General features: G+C 36.1%; 1 long non-coding RNA gene across 2 annotated transcripts; it reads right to left on the bottom strand.

The window, feature by feature from the left end:
* Positions 1 to 3,130: 3,130 nt before the first annotated feature.
* Positions 3,131 to 16,962, bottom strand: LOC116420651. Of its 2 annotated transcripts, none has more exons than XR_004231037.1 (4): positions 16,928 to 16,962; positions 12,078 to 12,170; positions 11,288 to 11,491; positions 3,131 to 3,195 (listed from the first exon to the last, which is right to left on the bottom strand). It is a non-coding gene; the product is annotated as an uncharacterized LOC116420651 (long non-coding RNA). The 2 variants fall into 2 exon arrangements; XR_004231038.1 differs by lacking the exon at positions 16,928 to 16,962 and adding an exon at positions 14,818 to 15,354.
* Between the last annotated feature and the right edge of the window lie 6,263 nt (positions 16,963 to 23,225).

Raw genomic sequence — 23,225 nt, forward strand, 5'->3', positions numbered from 1 at the left:
ATTGACCTAGATTTTTAACAAAACTTTTCATAAAGTTTATCTCATTAGGTTTGTGGAGAAGATGGAGATTAGATAATAACATGGTATTCAAATGGTTGATGGTGAAACTCAAAGAGTAGTTGTTAATAATTTATATGTCAGTATAGCAAGAAGTCTCCAATATAGTAGTACTCTAGGAATTTATATTTTACTCTATGCTATTTAACATTTTTATCAATGACTTGGATAAGGCATAGATGATAAGCTTATCACATTTTCATAAAGCAGTGGATGGTTGTAAGGGTCCAATAGTATAAACAGTCTAGATCAAGGGTGGGGAATGTCTAGCAGGTCATAGGGGGCCAAGAAATCATTTACTAAGGCAAGCACACATGATAATGAGCTGAAAAACTAGGTACAACCTCCCACTACTTGAGTTCTATAAGTTGATAATTGTGTATGGTCCACAAATGATATTATAAATATCCAATGGCCCTTGGCAGAAAAAAGGTTCCCTATCCCAAGTCTAGATCATTATTTCTGAACCTAATAAGAAAACATTCAGTAAGGATAAGTATAAATTCATGCATTTGAGTTTGAAAAATTAGCTCTACAAGTGTGAGACAAGGAAGGCAGCTTAGACAGTAATTGTTCTGAAAAAGAGTTGGGGTTTTTAGAGGACTTCACCTCCTTTGTGCTTTAATCAATATTTGTTGATTGATTAATTGAATGTATTGTAGCAATCAAAAGCTACTATTTCAATCTTAATTAGATACAGAACTTTCAAGGATAGGGAAAGGATAGTACAATTGGGTTTTGTTTTGTCAGACATCATTTACAATACTGTTTTCAGTGTTGGATGCTATCATTTAAGAAGTATTTTGATAAAACTGAATCCAGAAGAGGGCAACCAGGATGGTAAAGGAGTCTGAATCCATGTTGGTTGAAGCTACTGGGATTTTCCTAAATAAAAAAAGACTCAGTACATTAGAGTACTGAAGTATTTCTTTAAAATGCTGTCATGCAATGAAATGATTAAACATGTTAAGTTTGGCCTCTGAGGGCCAAATAAGGAGCACTGGACGGAAGTCACAAAGAGGCAAATTTAGACTTGATGTCAGGAAAATCTTTCTAACAAAGAGAGTTTAAAAAAGAATCAGACTGCCTGGAGAAGTGGTGGATTTGCTCCTCTTTAGAGCTATTCAAGAAGAGACTGGATGATCATTTGTCTCATATGTAATAAGGGGGATTCCTTTTCTCTGTGGATTGTATTAAATGGCCACTGAGATCTCTTCTACCTCTCAAATTCTGAGAATCTAATTTTCTTATTCTAATAATAATAATAGCATTTCATATGGTTCTTTAAAGTTGGCAAAACACTTCACATAAAATCTCTTATTTTAGCTCCTCAAAAACTTATAAAATTATTTTGTTTGAAAGATAGCATGGGGTAGTTGTTGGAGAGTCAGGAAAATCTAGGTCCAAATTATATTCTAAATGCATACTGTTTATATTGTTAGTATTGGCTAATTAATCATGTTCTACTCTTTGTGACCCCTTTCGGGATTTTCTTGGTGGAGATATTGGAGTGGTTTGCCATTTCCTTCTCTAGCTCCAATGAGGAAACTGAGACAAACACAGTTAAGTGACTTGCCTATGGATACTACATAGCTAGTAAGGGTCGAAGGCCAAATTTGAACTCAGATCTTCCTGGTTTCAGGACCAGGGGTTTATCCACCACATCACCTCGCTATCCACTGACTATATGGATCCTGTCAAGTCATTTAAATTCTCAGTGCAGAAAACAATCTACCTTGATAGAGAAAATTTCCTTATCCAAGACTGCTCTATACCTATGAAATATAAGTTTATACCCTTTCTCCTATTTTTTTGACCCTCTTAAAAATGCTTTTTGAAGTTGTCAGATACTTTTAAAGCTAGGATTTGTTCTCACCTTGTCTAGAGGTTGCCACTTATTTAGAAAGGTTTTCCAAATCTCCCCTTGTCAGTATATTTGGAATTAACTATTTAGACAGTAAGTGCCATGGCCAGAAATTTAGAAAGGAATGTGTCATGGCCCCCAGAGTAGAATTGATAGAAAAAAAGACTAGACAGAGAGAAACAGTTGGGCCGACAGTCCATGCTGCTGCCCTCTATTTCCTCTTTCAGAACAACCTCAATCGGAAAAACTGTTATCCTTGGCCTCTGCTAGTCTGAGCAAGGGAGATGCCCAGCAGCTGACGGAACCTGCACTCTGCTGCTGTCATGACCAAGAACAGCAATGTTACCACAAGTTTCTCTGAGTAGATACCCACATTTCCATGCTCAGCACTAATAAGGAAGGAAGATACAGTGACACTAGGAATGGAATGACTTATTCAGTATTTGCTGTGGTTGAACAAAGTGACCAAATGAGGAAGTAAAGTCTTCTTTTGACTCAATGTTTCAGTAATCGTGGCAAGCAATGGGAGGCACTTGATCTGCCAATGGCATCAGAGAAAATGGTGAGAAACCTGTGGGAGTTGGGAGAGGGATAGGGAAGCGACATTACGCTGCCAGCATGTCATTGATAAGTCTGATAGATTGCTGCTCTTACTTTTACCACATGGAGGAGGAAAAACCAGATGAATGATTGTGTTACATTTTACACTTCAACTTCGTGGGAACTGTGGAATCCTTTATCTATCTAACTTAAATATCATTATTGTAGTTTTAGGATAGATAAATAGTGTGTGTGATAACAAATAATTGGAAACAAACTAAATGCCTATTAATTGAGAAGTGGCTGAGCAAATCAAGGCATATAAATATGAAGAAACAATTCTACTGTAAGAAATTATAAATATCAGTTAGTCAAAAACATCAGTAAGTCAATTTCTTAAGCACCAACTAAGTACCAGCCACTGGGTTCAGCTCTAGAATTACAACTAACAAAAAAGACAATCCATATGTTCAAGGAGCTTACAATCTAATAGGAAAAGACAACACACAAATGGGAAGCTGAAAAATGGGGGTGAGGAGGCGTACCTGACAAGAATCATGTAGAGTCCAGTCCAAGGAGTGCAGATGGTGAGAAGTCTAGGAGTCTCTTTATATGGAAGTTTTATGAGTTCTTTGTTCTATATTCTCACTCTCCAGTCAGAGGGGCAGAAGATACTGAACTCTGAGTCCCAAAGCTGCTGTGATATCATACGGTACTGAGTATTCTAAATATTCCTTATATATAAAGAATTAAAAGAAACATGAAAAGACATACAAATGAACTGAGAGTAAAGTAAGTAGAACCAAGAGAATATAGTTAATAACTATAATAATTATAATGAAAATAATAAAATAACGTTTTGGTCAGGTATACTTATTGTGTATCTAATTTATATTTTAATATATTTAACATCTACTGGTCATCCTGCCATCTAGGGGAGGGGGTGGGGGAGGGTAAGAGGTGAAAAATTGGAACAAGAGGTTTGGCAATTGTTAATGCTGTAAAGTTACCCATGTATATATCCTGTAAATAAAAGGCTATTAAATTTAAAAAAAAAAAAGAAAATAATAGACAGCTTAACTAAAATTAATTGCAATGGTTGCTCTTGACCCCATGGAATATAAGTCTCTTAAAAAGAGATAGGTGGGGAACTACAGACAGGGATTATTATATGTGCTGTTTGTCAGACGAGTCATTTTACTGATAGATTTCTCTTACCTTTTTTTTTTTTTTTTTTTTTTTTTTTTTAATCACAAGGAGTAGTTCTAGGGGGAGAGGGGAATACTGAGAAATGATTGTAACATACAAACAAAACATATTAATAAAACTTTCCAAAGAAGTTACAAAGAGAAATGTTGACCCCACAGATTGATATGGTATAATAGTCCTGAATGAGGTAGTTTACCTAAAGATAAAAGAGAATTGGCATGACTTATGAAATGACTTCACTTTCTATTTTTTTATTCCCAAAACTACATAGTGAAATTCTGTGGTTCCTTGAAATTCAAACAAATCCAAACTAACAATCATTGTCCTGATGGAAAGAACAGAGAAAGAAGTGAGCTAAACTCTATTTTTGGTTTTGTAAATCTTTTCTGTCTATTAGCTCTTTAATAAGTGTTTATTGATGGCTGGGAGTTATGGCCTGGGATAATTGTAGAAATCTTCTTTGTAGAGGTAAGCTTTAAACTGAGCTTTGAAAGGTGCGTAAGATTCATATAATCATTTTTTTTCTTTAACATTTTATTTAAAGTTTTGAGTTCCAAATTCCATCCTTCCCTTTCTCTCATTCTCCTGTTCCCCACCACCCCTACTTCCTGAGGCTGTAAGCAATCAGATATAGGTTATACATGTGCAATTATATAAAACATTTCCATACTAGTCATTTTGTACAATGAGATTTGAATAAAAGAAAAAAATAAGTGAAAAACTGCATACTTCAGTCTGTATTCAATCAGTATCAATTCTTTCTCTGGAAATGGGCAATATGCTTCATCATTAATCCTTTGAAATTGTCTTGGGTCAAACCAAATTTTTTTTAAAGGAAGTTCCAGACAATTTTTTTTTCTATCCTGGAAGATCCGAGTCCTAGAATTTGAACCATAGAAGTATCTGTAGCTCCTGTGACCCCCCTCCCTCACAATGGTTCCTCCCATAACCATTTATAAATGGTACACAAGACAACCATCTTTTCATTTTTCACTAAGATGCAATCCCGACTCTTACATCATGCCCCTCAGCTGAGTACCTTCCTCCTCTCCATTTTTCCATCCTTGTGAGCTTCCTTTTGTGTGTTGTCTTCTACCAATAAGCAACTAGGACTTCATGAAACTTAAACAAAAACTAGGTTTATTACAAGAAAAATGAACGTGCATGTGAAACCCAGAATTCACAATCCATACAGAAGTTTGCATATTTGTTCTATTAGGAAAAAGGAAGTATGAGAAAACACAAATCTTCACTTTGAAGGAATATGACATGGGAGGGAGAAAGTTGTAGTAAAGATAGGAAAGGGACAAATCTTCTAAAGGGGAGAAGCAAAGTGATGGCAAATAGCTACAGTCTTTTCCTTTGGTTACTAGTAGACTATTAAGATAGGATGGTCTACTTATCTACAAGACTGCACAAGCAGTTTCCCGTCCAACATAGCTAGACTGTCATTTATCATTGACATGATCAGGGCCTCTTGCATACTCTAGGTACAATGTTTCTGGAAAATATAGCAACTCAAAAAGAGAAGGTCAAGGGACTCCTTAACATTCTTTTATACTTTCCCCATTAGAATGTAAGCTTATTGAGTGTAGGAACTGTTTTTTCATTTGTATTTGTATCTCCAGAGTTTAGTGAATTGCCTGGCACATAGTTAGTACTTAATAAAAGCTTATTAATTGAGTAACAGGCAACAATACAGAGATGGGATTAGTTTGCATAAGGGAATTCTACCAGGAGAGAGAGAGACAAAGAGACAGAAACAGACAAAAAGAGAAGAGAGGTTTTTTTTTTTCTTTTGAAGTCCATTGTATTAAATTTTATGGATTTAAAAACATTATCCTGAAAAGGGATCCATTAATTTTATCAGATTGCCAAAAAAAGTCTATAACATACATGCACAAAAAGGCTAAGAATCTTTGCTTTAGAAATTGTCTAACCTAATTTCCTTATTTTTATTTTTTTATTATAACTTTTTATTGACAGTACATATGCATGGTAATTTTTTACAACATTATCCCTTGCACTCACTCTGTTCCGACTTTTCCCTTTCCTCCCTCCACCCCCTCCCCTAGATGGCAAGCACTCATACATGTTAAATATATTATAGTATATCCTAGATAAAATATATGTGTGCAGAACTGAACAGTTCTCTTGTTGCACAAGAAGAATTGGATTCAGAAGGGAAGAAAAACAAAAATGCAAGTGGCAGAGAAGAGAGCTTGTAGTTTGTAGGAGCCACATGAGTAATCATTAGAAAGGAAACATCTCATCCAATTGTTCAGGTACTCAAAGGCTTGGACCTGGGCCCCAGATAATTCACCATTTCACACTAGCCAGGTGAATGGAATTGAAGGATAAAGGGTGATAAAGGGTGAATCTGATAGAGATTTCAAAGGAAGAAATCACAGAATTTAGTACTGGATTAAATATAGGGACTGAAGTAGAAGAACAGATTCCTTCCTAGGTTCCCCGTCTGTGAGAACTAAGGATTGGTACTAACAGTAGGATAAATAGGAAATCTGGAAATAGTCTAGGGGTAGGAAAAAAAAGTGTAGTTGGTTTTAGGCATATTAAGGTTAAGATCACAGTGAGAAACCCAAATGCAAATGTTTAGTAGGTCATTAAAGATATGGGCCTATGCAGAACAGGACTACAGTAATTAAAAGTCAGTTTCCCATGTGTGGGGCTCACATGAACTGATTCCAATCAAAATAAATTCCTTGCCCAAAATTTTCTTTTTCTTTTTGGCTCATTGTCCTAACCCTAGAGATTAAGTGTAATTATGGTCAGAAAATTGATTTGATCCTCTCTTTTATATTCAAAAGGAAATGACCAAATACTTCCTATAAACCTAATGGAAGAATATTTTTTGTCTATATCCTCTCAGATTGTCTATGAATAAGAATACTGAATTTTACAGAAACAGCTTCAAATAAAGGCTCAGTGACCAATTAACTGTGTGTTCTTGGAGAAGGCAACACTTTGGAATTCCAGTCTCTCATCTGTAAAATGAAGGAGTTAGATTAGATAAACTCTAATACTTTATTTTGGGTCAGTAAGGTGTCACAGTGGATAAAATGCCAGTTCTGCAGTCAAGAAGACTCATCTTCCTGAGTTCAAACATGGTCTTAGACCCTTACTAACTGTGACTCTGTGCAAGCCACTTAATACTGTTTGCCTCACTTTCCTCATCTATAAAATGAGCCAGAGGAAGAAATAGTAAACCACTCTAGTATCTTTGCCAAAAAAAGACCTAAATGAGTTCAGAGTTAGACATAACTGAATAACAATGGAAAAAATGTCATTTTCAGCTCTAGATTTTTGCTAACACATTATTGATATTAACCAAGTAACCTCATCAGCAGGAAGCCCTGTAGTTGCCAGGTTACCTGGTTCATATCTTTCCATGGTAATCCAGAGAAATCTCTGGGTTTGGAGGTTACCTTTTCTTGAGATAGGCTATCATAGATCTGGAAATCCTCACCTCCTTCCTCTTGACTGATACTCTTATCTATCAGATGTGTAAAAAAAAGTATCTTGTTCTAGTCTCCCTGACCATCATGACCCCTTCTAGTCATCATAGTAAATAAGTTTTAAGGGTATCCAGGGAATTTAATTAAGGCAATTTTAATTAACCCAGAAAATTAAATTAATTTTAAAATAACAGATTAATTAATTAATGATTTTAATTATTAGAATAAACAGAAAATAAGAAAAAAGGGTAGCCTAGAAGTCGAGTACAAAGAGTCCCAAATATCAAAGGAGCATAATTGACAAATTGTATCATATACACCCTGGTTATATATGCTGAATCAAGGAAAACCATCTAGGCACTGTTTAAGGTTTCTGGTCCTGTGATATTTAACTCTAGACAAAATCTAGACTTCTAAAGCTCCAGACCAGCACAACATGGAAAAGGTGCTGATAACTTTAAGATGATTTAGATATGTTAATGAAGTAATCCCAACATGGCACAGATAGGAATTGATCTATTTCCCCCCAAATCCTATGACTTCAAACTTCTATCATCCATCTACTCTTTCACCCACTTCCCCCATCTCCTCCAGTCCCAAACCTTTATCCCCCACCCTCACTCCCACTCCATCTCCTGGAAACTTCTCCATTGAGTCCATGCTCCCAACTCCAATTTATGGTTACATGAGTGATAGTCTCTACCTCCTTGCATCTCACCATGTTCTATCTTACATCTCCTGTCTTCTTTCACTAATCCCATTCTCCCATCCCTGAGCTATACCTCTTTTACTAGTTGTCATTGGCTTTATGGACTTTGAGCCCCATATTAATTATGGTGTGATTGCAATCCTATTTCCTGTCACCAATTATGGTCTTTCCCAGCAAGCAACCAAGAGCCAGGAGTGCTACCCCATTTCATAATGTCAGAAATTAAGGATCAATTCACTACTGTTGTATCAACTATCATAGGCGGGTGCTCTGTTAGGTAGTTTTACTCAATTAATGATAACTTATCTTTAAATAATACTTCATAGTTTGCAAAGCTTTACATACATAAGCTCACAACATTCTAGGAGGCAAATACTACAGCTAGGACAATCCCCATTTTATAGACAATGATATGGAGGCTAAGAGAAGTTAAATGACCTCTAGTCATCCAATCAGCAAGTGTCAGAAGTAGAATCCTGGCCTTTCTGATCTGAGTCTAGTACTCTATTCACTCAACTACCCTGACAATTTTGCTAGAAGGAGTTTTTGAAATCTATCCCTATATTAGCAAACTCCTCCTAAAGTCATTAACTGGCTATTTAAAAACTTAGGTAAAATAATGTTACCTAGGACAATTACTTTCAGAGAAATAATGTATAAATAGGTGATAGACTTAGTTATTACAAGGCTTAGCGAGGGTGGGGGGGTGGGAAGGAGTGGGTGGGGTGTTAAAATATATTCATGGCATTACTGAGAAGCAATGTTGGTGAGGAAAATGTAAAACAAAATGTATTTATAGAAGCTATTTCCTGCTGGGTACTATTTCTGCAATACCAGGAACTTTTACTAAGTCAACCATAGTGCCTGCTAAGATGTTGAGAAGGTGGGATAGAGGGCAGGTAAGTCAGTAGGCTGTTCTCTGTTCTAAGTTTATCTAATTTTGATTATTTGAGATTTTGGAGTGGCCAATGATTTAGTTAGGATTTATATTATCTCTGGTGATACTCTATAAATGCTAAGTAATAATATAGTCTTGTGTTTGCAGAGCACTTCATGGATTATGAAATGTTTTCACATACATTTTCTTCTCAGATTCTCTCAACAACTCTGTGGAGTAAGGAAGAGATATCTCCATTTTGCTGACAATAAAACTGAGTTTGAAAAGTAAATTACTACACTGCTAAAAAGTAATTAGTTGGATCTAGAACCCAGTGACAGCTCTTTCTGTTAATCACATGCTGGTAGAAATATTTGAATTATTACCACATTGTACCCAAAAGGGAGAAACTGAGAGAGGAAGAAAACATGCCAATTTCATCAACAGCAGGATGAAGCTTGGGGAAAAATCATCAAATATATGCTTCCTAATAAATGCCTAGCATTGCCCCTTCCATTAATATCTCCTGGAGAGTAGAGTTGGGGGGTTGGTGGCTATAAAATTGGAGGTGCTGAAGGTAAACACTATGATACAAATGCATATAAAACTGAACCATTGAGAAAACATAGTAATAAGCCATCTGCTATTGCCAGTAGTGGGGAGAGGAAGCTCATTATAGTGATTACTCTTTCTTGGTTAATTGCACAAAACTTTTCTCATTTTTAGTACCACATTTTTCTCTAAAGATCACAGCAAGCTAGTTAGTTACATTACCAACTAAGATGAGAAGTGAGAGCAGTGTGATAGAATGAATTTGAGGTTGGAAGTCATAGAGCGTAGATTTAAATACTGCCTGCTTCTTCCTATTCATATAAATTTAGACAAATCACAACTTTTCAGGTCATCAATTTCCATGACTGGGAAATAAAGGGGTATGAATTGATGATTTCCACGTTTCCTTTTAGCCCTAAGTTGAACTAATTTTTTATGTTGCAGTTCGAGAGGTGCTGTGACCATCTCTGAAACCTAATAAGTACCAAGTACTGTCAATTAAAAGGGCAGCAAAGTGGTGCAAGGAAGACTCATCTTCTTGAGTTCAAATCTGGCCTCAAAACATGTATTATCTGTGTGACCCTGAGCAAGTCACTTAACTCTGTTTGCCTCAGTTTCCTCATCTGTAAAGTGAGCTGGAGAAAGAAATATCAAACCACTCCAGTATTTTTGACAACAAACTCCAAATGAGATCACAGTCAGACAAGACTGAAACAATGGAACAACAATGACTAAATGGGACAACTGAAGCAGACCAAAATTCCAGATTTATTTCTTGAAGTTTCAAGGTCTATAAAGAGTTGAGGGGAACAGGATGAAGGAGACCTTCATTTCTTGGACATAATCAGAAAAAAAGACTGTCCCTATCCAGTAATTTTAAAGACATAGACCCTTCCAGTTGCACAGCTAATGGAAAGAAATTTTTTCCATCCTTTGGTAGAGGAACACAGAGCATCTTCTGGAGGCATGTCCCAAGCATCTCCCACATAGTTGCTTCCATCTTAGACATGAGACCAATTAAATAATACCAATGTGCCCAACATGGGCATTGCCCCTCTCAAACTATAGAGTTCTCTTAAAACTAAGCAGCAACTTCTCCATCTGGCAGGCAAGCTCTGACCATACCAACTCCCCTTACAGCTGCTTAAAAGCCCTGACACCTTTTTCTACTCACAGTAAAAATCTCTGAGTGGGTCCAGGTCCACTGTTTTGGAATGGTAGAGGAATTCAATGTATTTCTGGTGGTTTTTCTTAAAGGTTGTCTGCTCTACAGGCAGACTGAATTTAATGGTTAGTAGCACAGTAGAAAAAGTCAGGAACTCCCAACTTCAAATCTGGCCTCCAACATTTACTAGCTGTATGAGTCTTGGCAAGTTGCTTAACTTCTGTATGCCTTGGTTTCTTCAAATATTAAATGGTGATAATAATAATAACACCTACCTTCCAGAGATGTTGTGATGGTAAAATGAGATAATAATTGTAAAGTGCATTGTTTGGTATGTAGTAGGTGCTTAATAAATGCTTATTCCCTCTTTCTCTTACTCTTTGTTATTCCAGTGGTTACTGTCTCCAGGTTTTTTTCAGTGGCCCTCATTTAGTTGAGCCTCTGATTTTCTCACTCCAACAAATGTAAGATAAGGGAATTTTCCCTTTCAGCACATGATGGCAATCTTTAGTCCTGTCCAAAGAGCCCAAGAGGAATTTCCCCATCTCCTTCTTCACATTCCAGATTAATGATCCTAGGAAGTGAAAGATTCTTTCTCTAGCATGAACACTGTTCTTATCCTTTAGTCAGACACACAGTTATAGCAATCCGGTGATCACTGAGATCAGGCATTAACCCAAATATTGCCAAAGACAGAGGCAATGAAGAACAGATTTTTCTTTTACTGTTGGTCTGGATTTCTGATTTCATCTCTGTGGGGTGTTAACACCATTGTAGAAATTCCTCCTACTTATATAGATTAGTAACTTGTCTGTAATTTAAAATATTAAAGAATTACCTGGAATAACTTGGCTACCTGGAGAGAGGTTAAGTGACTTGACCATTGTTACACAGGCTCAAAGACAAGATTTAGACTCAGGTGTTGACTCCAGGGCTGACCTTTTATTCACTATGCCACTTTGCCTCTCATAGAAACAAAAACACTCATTGCTCCTTCGTGGTAAGTATTGCCACTGACATGATATTGCCATTTTGGAAAATCCTAGAAAGAGGAACATCTGTGAGAAAATGGATTTATGCTAAACAATAATTTGAAAGCAGAAAAGAAACAAAGGTTTTATATGGTGATGAGAAGAAAAAAATACCCTCTTGAAAACTGCAACAAAGGCACCCACCAGGAAAGATCATTTCAATCCTCCAATTTATATATACGTGAACCCTAAGGATAACCTTAGAGAGTAATCTAGTGCTTGTAAACATAAATGATGAACAAAGCACAGGGCAGAGCTCACTATGCACTGATATGTGTAAGACATCTCAGCCATGTCAAAAGCTACTGAGCAGGGATGAACTTTTAACATCTCAAGTCACCTACTAGTTCACATTAAAACTGTCCTTGAAAAACAGCAGCCAATGAACACTAAATGAGAGACATATTTTATAGCATCAGACAATAGAAAGAAAATTGTCAGAGAAGTAGAAATCAACACATGTGTTTGATTACTGAGACATTCCCTTCTGCTCAGAATGTTTTAAACAACAAAAAAATTGCACTAGGAAGGCTTTAAACAAAATGCTCAAATCAGCTTCAAAATTAGTCAGGAAGAGAGAGGGAGTGAAGGCACTACCTTTTTAATGCAGATGGGACTTGATCCTTTCAGAGTGTCCAGTTGCCCAGACCTTTAAATCAATTCTGACTTGCTCTGGCTGGAGTCATCGAACTACAGAGATGCAGAATTACAGTATCTTAGGCTTGTAAGAGACTTTAAAGGTGATTTATTCCAATCTTTCAACTTCTATAGGAAATTGCCTTAGATCATCAATCAATCAATTTATTAATGTTCATTTATTAAATAACTTCTATATGTCAGATCCTATACTAGGCATGGAATATACAAAGATATAAATGAAATGGTTCAAAAGGAGCTTATATTCTATACATTCTACATCATTCCTGACCATTGGTATTTCAACTTGTTTTAAGACTTCTGGTAATAGGAACTCACTTTGACAAAGCAGATTAAAATATTTTTTTCTTTATTATGGTGCTCCTCTGACATATACCCCAAATTTACAATATCTTTTTATTATTGAATTTTTTTAGGAAAATTTCTAGACATCTTTTTTAGACATGCTTTACTCAGCCAAAATTTGCTTCTCTACAATTTCTACCTTTAAGAACTTTAACAACTAAGTTTAAGTTCTATTTCCCCATGCATCTCTTACAGATAATAAATTAGAAGATCATAGAATTTCAGAATTAGAACTGACCATGTATGAGAAGGAACATTCTCAGCAAGTGGCTTTACAGACTTTGCTTAAATTTCTCCAGTAATGACAAAATCACTATTTTCCAAAGTAGTTTACTCAACTTTGAGACTTAAAAATTGGCACATATTTTGGGCCTTAGTGTAGTACTAAATCATATATGATATGATATAAAGAATCATGCTATGATAATTATTGAAATATATAGAGAGGAATTGCACATGTTTAACATATATTGGATTACTTGCTCTCTAGGGGAGAGGGTTGGAGGAAGGCAGGGAGAAAAAATTTGGAACACAAGGTTTTCCAAGGGTAAATGTTGAAAACTATCTTTGCATATGTTTTGAAAATAAAAAGCTATTTTTTTTAAAAGGAAGCATGCTAATTGCTTCTAAATGATGGAGCTGAACATCCTGATATACCATATATTAAAATGACATATAACTAATTAAAACTACTGAGTTGTCTATGGAATTGATTTCAGGATCATTGAATATGTTAATGTTATGGATTGTTATCCAGAATTATTTTTTAAATATATAAAACCTCATATATTATTAGTAAACTTTGAGATTTGTAAAAAGAACTTTCCCACAACAACGCAGAATGAGGGCATTACTAACCCCATTTTACAGATGTAGACACTAAGGCTCAAAGAGATTAAGTGACTTGGGATCTTTCATTCAGTCATCATCAAGAAGAACATAGACCTAGAGACGTGTGCAATAGATAAAGCATTGGGATTGGAATCAGAAAGATTTATTGTCAGGGGTTTAAATCCAGCCTCCTACACTTACTAGCCATGTGATCCTGGGCAAGTCACTTAACCATGTTTGCCTCCATTTCATCATCCATAAAATGAGCTAGAGAAGAAAATGGCAAACCATTTTTACAAATGAGGAAACTGAGGCTCAGGGAAGTTGTTTAAGGTTGCAAAAGTGGCAAACCATTTTTACAAATGAGGAAACTGAGGCTCAGGGAAGTTGTTTAAGGTTGCAAAAGTAGAAAATTTGAACCCATATCTTCTGTCTTTGGAACCAGAGGTTTTTTCCAATGTATTATATCACTTTCTAGTTTATATTCTACTGGAGGAGGACACAATATGAATGACAGTGAATTTGAAGAAGGCCTGAGGCCATTCCTTGCCACTGACAGAGGTAGTATTTTTTTTTTTTCTGAGGCAATTGGAGTTAAATGACTTGCCCAGGGTAGGAAGTCTTGAATGTCTAAAGCCAGATTTGAACTCGAACTCGGGAATTCCTGACTTCAGGGCTGGTGCTCTAGCCACTGTGCCACCTAGCTGCCCCAGAAGTAGTATTAAATTTGGGATTGAACCTATGTTTTCTGACCCTGGAATCAATATGCTTTCCAAGACGGCTTTAAAGGAAATTAATAAACCTGAGGAACTCTTTGCTCAACTGTTCCATGAAACTCAGTACTTTCAATTTAATGTACCTTAATTCACAAATATTGGAAGAAGGTTATGAAGAATATTGTCCAAAGGAAATTTGCAGGTTTCTGAATGGAACTCACTTCATAGCTCATTTTCTTAGCTTTATACTGCACCCTGAGCATCCACACTGGCTGAGTCTTGGTGCCAGGCTTAGAATGCCAATGATGACAGACCGTGGGTTAGTTTTCTGTAGAATATGGAAACACTTAGATCTCATAAATCATGGGAATGGTAGATAAGTGGGAAGCCAGAAATAACCACATGCTCAGAAAATCTAAGCTCTGATTTCGTCACAGAGCACATTTAAAAGAAGAATAAACATAAAGAGGTTTAATACCAGATGGAGTTGAGTTTTGAAATCTCCAGGAAAATAAAAAGCCTGACAGCATGTGTTTCATCACTAAGATATGTGGGATAGACCACCAATGGTGCAGCATCAGTTGTTATTCCAGTTTATTAGAAATTAGAAATCTAGAGCTGCAAATGATATGAATAGCACATCACGGTAGAGAGGAGAGATGAGAGAAAGCAGTTTAATAAAAGCTCTCAATTAGTTGGCAGGAATAGTGGGGTGGAAGATTAGGTAGGAAATAAATGCACACACTCAGGGCTTACTAGGACATGTCACTGATGATTCTGTACCATACCTCCTTCATACTCTTCCAGTATCTTTTAATGTATTCGTGTGGGCCAACATTCACAAGCAACCAGTTAGCAAACACCCCTTCCTCTGAATCAGGGATGGATATATTTCAAGAAGCAGGTCTGGGGATAGAGTAGAAGAAAATTTTCTAATTTTCTGCTCTCATTAGGTCTAGATGTTACGCTCTGTGGAGGAAGGCATAGAGAATCGGGTGAAAGATGTATTATATTAGAAATGTTTAAATCCTAGGATAAATCTTATGTCTTGATCAGTTAACCCAGGAATACAGGATAAATGAGGCCACATTCATAATTTGATCCCATTGTGAGCCAGTGACCTCTACTGTGGAGTGAGCCCTGAGAAAAAGTCGACCAGAGAAAGGGAGGGCTAGTACTCTTATATATACATACATACACATATATAAACATATATATGTACATGTGTGAGTGTTCCCCTAAACTCTATCAGCCATTATCCTGCAAGTGGTCGGTTAAGGGGAAACAGATGAAAAAAGTATAATCAAATCTGTGAAAACCTCTCACTATCATTAGAAAACTAACTTAAACCATATATTTACTACTAGTGAATAAATATTTTCTCTATGTAATGAGAAAGAAAGGAAGTTAGTTAAGACATGGTTCTAAAGAAGCTTATAATCAAATAAGAGTACCAGACAACTATAATATATAATATTTACAATTTGAGTTATAAAAGAAAGTTCTATGTAAAGTCTGAGGGAATAGATCTTTACAAGGAAGAATTAGTTGGTCTTTGTGGAGGGTAGATTTTTAAAGGATGGAAAGAAATTTTTAAAAAAAAAGATGAAGGAGGTCATTCTAGGAAATTAAGTTTAACAGGAATTTATTAACTTTTTATGTACAAGGCAATGTGCTAGTCACATTATGTGTGTATTTGTGTAATATGCATATATGCACATGTCTGTATATACAGAGGTATTCATGTACATACATATAGCATATGTATAGCAATTACCTTAAAAGGAGCTTTATTTTGAATGGGGAGAAGAGAGAAAGAAATGTAACATTTGCTCAGATAAACATTTGCTCATTTTGAGAGTACAGAATACAAACAATTAGATAGATCAGGAAAAATCTGATGTACTAAGGGGTCTCAGAAACAGAAATAAATCAGTCAATAAAAATTTATGAAGTACTTATTCTAGGCACTTGTACTAAGCAGTGAGAATACAAAGAATACAAAGAAACAGACAATCTCTGTTCTTAAGAAGCTCACAGTCTAATGGGGAGGAAAATGGAACAGTTATGTACAAACTCTATACAAGAAAGTGGGAAGTAATTAGCAGGGTGAAGGCACCAGAATTAAGCCTATAGAAGGTGGGATTTTAACCGGTAAGGAAGGAGAGTATTACAGATTACAGAATCATTGCTTTAGACCTAGAATCTTAAAGAACATCACATCTCATTTTTCTCCTGCCCTCCCCCATTTTATAGTTGAAGAAACCAAGGCATAAAAAATTTAAGGACAGACTCATGGTCATATAACTAGGAAATGTCCAAGGAAAATTTGAACACAGATCTTCCTGACTCCGAGTCCAGTGTTTTATCAATCCACTGCATCATATTGCCTTTAAGGTATGGGGGGGGGGGGGGTTAGTCTGTACAAAGATGTATGAGGTAGGAAATGGAACATTCTCTAACAGTGACAGAAGGCAGGCTGGTTTAGCTAGAAAATTGAGTGTGTAAGGGCAAATGAAAGGGTATGTTCAAAAAGGTAGGCTGGAACTAGGTTGTGATGATCTTTAAATATAGAAGAGAGGTAATAGGGAGTCATTAAGTTTCTTGAGTAGAAGAGTGGCATATTTATTTATTTGTTTGTTTTTTTTTAGATAGTATTGCATTTTTCCAAATATATTCAAAAATAATTTTCAACATCTTTGCAAAATCTTGCATTCCAAATTTTTTTTCTCTCTCCTCCTCAAGATAGCAAGCAATTCTATATAAGTTAAATATATGCTTTTCTTCTAAACATATTTATATATTTGCCATGCTGCACAAGAAAAATCAGATCAAAAGAGAAAAAACATGAGAAAGAAAAAAAAGGCAAATAACAATAACAAAAGGTGAAAATAGTACCCTCTGATCCATATTCAGTCTTCACAATTCTCTCTCTGGATTCAGATGTACTTTCCATCACAAGTCTATTGGAATTGCCTTGAATCACCCCATTGTTGAATAGAGCCAAGTCCATCACAGTTGATCATCGCATAATGTTGTTACTTTATTCAATGTTCTCTTGGTTCTGGAAAGCACCATATTTAAACTTGTACTTTCTGAATATCAGTTTGGGATATCTAGATTAAAGAGGGGTGATGCTTAAAAAAAAAACGAAAAGAAAAGAAAGGAAATCAGGTGGGGGAACATTATAATAGCCCAGGACAGAGATTGTGAAAGCCTAAATGAGTTGACTGAACAAAGTGGAAAAGAAAAGGTAAGGAACAGTGTGGACCAAGGGATGGGAGGACAAAGTGGAGACTCAAATTTGGCTCAAACAATTACTAGCTGTATGACTGTGGACAAGTCATTTAATGCTGTTTCTTTCAATCCATTGGAGAAGAAAATAGCAAACTACTACCGTATCTTTATCAAGAATTATGGTCACAAAAACCAGACATACCTGTTCTTTCTTAATAACAGCTGACATTTACTTTAAAGGTTAATAAAGTATTCTACGTACAATGGTCCATTTGATTCTCACAACAACCCTAAGAGACAGCTATCAGAGGTATTTCTATACCTTTTTTACTGATAAGAAAACTGAAAATCAGACCTTGTATGAAGAAAGATCTTTGCAAGTCATAAAGTCCTATGTGATTGTGCATGATTACAAAGTGATTTGTCCATGCTAGCACATGTCAAGGGCAGGATTTAAACCCAGGTTTTTAACCTGATTCCAGATCAAACATTCTTTCCATTATGCCACACTGCTCCTCCCTACTTTTGCTGGAACTTTCAGTCGGTGTCAGGTTTATTTTCCACTCATTCAAAGAGACTGAGGGAAAATAGCTAATGGAAAACTTGGGAGGTAAAAGACAATTAAGTGCCTACTCTCAGTATTTGCTGTTCTGGTTTTGTGCTGAGACAAGGCTGAATTTAAGACTTGTAAAAAATGCCCTTTTCTAATGTTCACAAATACGGCCAGTGGCCTAGTCTACCACATGATGGGCAAAATGCTGAGTTGGGGCAATTAAATGAGGAACAATTTTTCTAGCCGTCTGTTGAGCTGTTTGGGGATTTCTTAGGTCAAATCTTAGGACCAGCTGGGGAAATGAACAATTTGCAGACAGACAAGGAGATTGCAAGAGTAATTGCAAAATTAAATGACCAAGACGCATCCATCGGCACTATTTCTGCAGTTGGTGAAGAAAGTCAAATGGTTGGAGTGATTGATATATCTTACAGACAAAAAGATAAGGTGGAATAAGTTTTGGAAATATGTTACTTGACCTTGGGCAATTAACTCTCTCTGGGTCTCAGTTCCTCATCCATAAAATAAGGGAATTGGGCTGGACTCAGTGGACTCTGAGGTCCCCTGTAGCTCAAAATCTCTGCTCCTATGATCCTATGATGTTTATATGACTCCTTACTGAAGGATTTTGGTTCTAGCAGATGAAACAGCAGCATGTTGGCTTATGTTTGACCTCACATTTTCCTCTGGGATTGTCTTTAGTCTTCTAAGTATTCCTTTATTTTTTTTTTTACTTCCTTAATAATTAAACATTGATTTTTTTCTCCATTCCTCTTTCCCTAAGCCACAAAAAAAAGAAAAAAATAGAAATGTGAAACTTGTATATCACAGAAGCACAGAGAAGCAAAATGTATTTATTTTTTGTATTAGTCATGTCCCCAACTCATTTTCTATTCTGCATATTAGCCTTCATCTCTCTGTCATGTTTGCTATTTCCTTCTCCAGTGTATTAAGGCAAATAGAGTTAAGTGACTTGCCCAGGTTTACTAGCAAGCTAAAAAGCATCTGAGGGCAGCTTTAAACTCAGATCTTTTTGGTTCCAGGAGCAAAGTTCTATCCACTGAGGCACCTAGCACAATCCTATATGAGAACAAAGAATAGACGAGTCAGGAGATGGTCAGCACTTTTTGTCAGTCCTCAGAAATTATGGTTGAAGGGAGAAGCTAGGCTAGAGCACCAGTCCTGAAGTCAGAAGGACTTAAGTTCAATTTTGTCTCCAACACATATTAATTGTGTGACTCTGGGCAAGTCACTTAATCCCAATTGCTTCTAAAGAAGAGACAGAGACAGACAATCAGACAGACACACACACAGAAACAGAAAAGAGAGAGAGAGAAGAAAGAAAGAAAGAAAGAAAGAAAGAAAGAAAGAAAGAAAGAAAGAAAGAAAGAAAGAAAGAAAAAAAGAAAGAAAGAAAGATAGAAAGGAAGGAAGGAAAGAAGGAGGGAGGAAGGAAGGAAGGAAGGAAGGAAGAAAGGAAGGAAGGAAGGAAGGAAGGAAGGATCATTTAACTGATTAGTATTGTCTTTCAAAATGTTTTCTTTTTAAAATAATATTAATATAATCTAAGATATGTATACATATTATAATATCAACTGTTTTAATTCTCTCACTTTACTCTATCAGTTCACACAGATTTCTTCCATTTCTCTTTGAATTTGACTTTTTCCTCTTTTCTTATAGCACAATGGTACTGCATTACATTCTTATGCCACCATAATTTATTGAGCCACTCCCTAATTAATAGGCAATACCTTAGTTTCCAGGGCTCATTTCTCCCTCTGAGTATTCCTTGTGAGAGTTACCAGTGACATTGCATGTCATTCAACTCCCAAAGGGAGTTGACCCTCCAAAGATCAATGAATCTCTCAGGCTGTATTACTATGATCCGGGGTCTTTTTGAAAAAGTTCTAAGAGGAGCAGAAGGTGCCAGTTGAAAGCATTTTACTTTGTTAGTTGTAACAAGTAGAAGCAAAAATTAAAAAAAATATATCAAAAGTGATGGTAGTATAAAAAAGGTGCCTAGCTTTTCTTGTTCCAGGCTATTTCAGCTCTAAACATACCTCCCTTTCCTCCTTTTCTGGAATCTCCTTCTTTGACTAGAGCTTTCCATGGTAGAAACTTCAATCTCTGATGCAACTTCATTAGAGTGTCACCCTACCATAATAACAGAGGTGGGAAGCTAACTGGGTAGAACTAACATGATGGATAAAATCCGAACTAACTGCAAGATTCTAAGCATATAGATTTATCAAGCAATGAATACCAATTATATAACAAATCAGGTGCAGTGCTCCTCAGTTTGACATTGGACCTCAAATGCAGGGGGAGACAGATTTTTGTGCATTAAAAGATAAGAATAAGCAGGATACAAAAATTGGTGCGTAATTAGAGAAATCTGATTTTTAATTGGAGGAAATATTAGGAGCTTTCTGATTTGGGAGGCAGAGAGAGAATATGTGCGATTCTCTGAAGTCAGAAAAAGAGATGTCCTACATCCCCTAAATATCTATATTTAATACATAATAACATAAAAATAATATAACAAGGAAACAGTAACTAATTGACCAGTACAGAGTCAGGTTTCAGATAAAACATAAAGGTTGCTTGAGATATATCATTATAAGAAAACTGCATCAATCATTCAATATGATTGGTTTCTGGTTAACATAACCTTAGTTAAATCTCTAAGCGATGAATAGGGGTGGTCCACCTTCCCAGCCATGCAAGGCTAGAAACAATGCGGTTATATTTTCTCACAATTCCCATAATTAAATAAAGTTTTCTCACCAGACAGAAATTGCACTAGATTCATAATTGAATAGAAAGGGAGTTAGCTCCAGAATTGAGTCACAAGATGGAATAAGTGTGGTTCACTCAGTTCTCATAATTTCCACATTCAGTTCTTTTTATATATACCCTATTCCTTTTCATTATTCCTGAGCTGAACAGATACACGGGTTGGAGCCAGGAATGTGCTGGACAAGTCAGTTAATCCCAATTTTTTTCTAAAGGAAAAAGAGAGAGAGAGATGGAGAGAGAGAAATCGATAGAAGGAGACTCCAATTGTCTCAAGAGACCTGATTGTTAAGTTTTCAGTGGGAGCTCTTACATTTTGGAAATCAGCAAATGCTTTAATCTAGGAGCGATCTATCGTCTTGTTGATTATCTAGATTTAAGAAAGTGACGGAGAAAAACGTTAATAATGCAGATTAAATCTAAAAGTGTGTTGTGAGTATTTTCTTCCCCTCCCTAAAAGTCAACATTTTCTAGGATACTCCTGATAGGACCTTCTATCTATTATGAACATATAGTAATTTTCACATTAGAATAAGACAGAACGCTGCATTTTTGTCTCTTTTATATTTCCAATTTGTGTCTTTAGCACTTAATACAGTAGCTGGCACATAGCAATTGCTTACTAAATGTTTGTTGACTTACTGACCCAGAATGGTCACTCTCTAATGTTGAAGGCATGATAAAAGTCTGGTATCAGAGTGCACTGTGGCCTTGGCATATGTTCTCAAAGGACTTCGTCTTCTTTCCATAGCCTAAAGATCACAGCAGAGTTTTTGATTCCTGGTTATGTTCCTTTTCTCCCTTTTCTGTCCCATTTTTGGAAAAGTCTGCAGGCTGCAGTGTTGTGGGGGTGGGGATAGGGTGGAGGTTTATTGCTGTCAAGATTCAAGTCCAGGACCTCTGATTCCATATCCAATTCTCTCCCCATTAAACACAAAGCCCATATTTCATCCGGAGCTTACAAATGTTCTTCCATTATGACATCTACCCAAGAACAAGAACATCATGATGAGTCCATGATAAAGGGAAAGATAGAGAGAATGTATGACTAGGATTGGCACCAAGTTATAATTTAATAGATTTAGAACTGAAAAGGACCTTAGAGACAATGTAGCCCAAGACCCTCATTTTTATTTATTTATTTTTATTAAAGCTTTTTATTTTCGAAATATATGCATGGAAAATTTTCAACATTTACCCTTACAAAACTTTATGCTCCAATTTTTTCCCTCCCTTTCCCCCATCCCCTCCCCAAGATGGCAAATAATCCAATATATATTAAACATGTGCTATTCTTCTATACATATTCCCACAAATATCATGTTGCACAAGAAAAATCAGATCAAAAAAAAAAAAAAAAAAAAAAAGAGAGAAAAAAACAAACAAAAAGCAACAACAAAAAAAAGTGAAAATACTATGTTGTGATCCACCCTCAGCTCCTTCAGTCTTCTCTCTGGGTAAAGATGGCTCTCTTCCTCACATGATCACTGGAACTAGCTTAAACCATCTCATTGTTGAAGAGAGCCACATTCATCAGAATTGATCATCGTATCATCTTGCTCTTACTTCTAACACCCTTACTTTATAAATGATGATGGGGGGGGGGGGAAGTTGGGCTGGGGAAAGCTGAGTACCTTTCCAGAGTTATCAGGGTGATAAGTAACAGAACTTGTTCTTTCCAGAAAAAATTTGGAGGTGGAATTGGAGAGTTGGTGTTTGGGTCCCTTCCTCCTACAAACTCCTTCAGTATATCAAGTCACATATGCTTTTAAAATGGAATCAAACATAGCTGAAATTTTCATCAAATACAGTCAACATTGCAACACATGAAATAAAAACTGGCATTCAAAGAGTGCTTCAAGGTATGTGAAGTTCTTTATATTTGCATATTATCTCATTTAATCCTCAGAATAGCCAGTGAGTGAAGGGCTTTAGCTATTCTTGTGTTCATTTTAAAGATGAAGAAACTGAAGTTGATGGAAGTCAGATGAATTGGGCACACACATTACCTCTGTGTCTTCTCCTGTTCTCTTCACATTTGGAATTTTGTTCATCCTAGCCTTCAGCTCTTAGAACTCTATTTCTCTTTATTCCTTTTTTTTTTTTTTTTTTTTTTAAAGGCAATGAGGAGGTCAGATTTGAATTCATATATTGTAATACCAAGTGTTCTATCCATTGTACCACCTAGCTCCAAGTAATATTTTTAGTGCTATTCCCTTCCTTGGAAATCCCTTTTTTATTTATTTAGTGGATTATAATCTCCTAATGGATTGCTTTTTATTTATTTTTGTATTATATAAGTGTCCTGGCAGGGGTTGTTTTGCTGTCTCTGGATCTTTGGCACACAAACCCTTGCCCGGTGCACAGCAGGAACTTAAGAAATAGTCACTGAGTTCAAATAATGAGGTAGAATATGAGCCCCAGATTTTTCTACCTCCAAGAGTAAAACTCTTCATACTATAATAGAGGGAGTTAAACTGTAGCTAATAACCAGACAAATAGAAGGGATGGGGGGAGGAGAAGTCCTTGATGACTCCCTATAATTATAATAAATGCATAGGTTACAAGCAAAACAGAAACCAAGTGAGCCTTTTGCTTAAGCTCTAC

Source organism: Sarcophilus harrisii, chromosome 1 (assembly GCF_902635505.1).
Source record: "Sarcophilus harrisii chromosome 1, mSarHar1.11, whole genome shotgun sequence".
NCBI classification, from domain to species: Eukaryota; Metazoa; Chordata; class Mammalia; order Dasyuromorphia; family Dasyuridae; genus Sarcophilus; species Sarcophilus harrisii.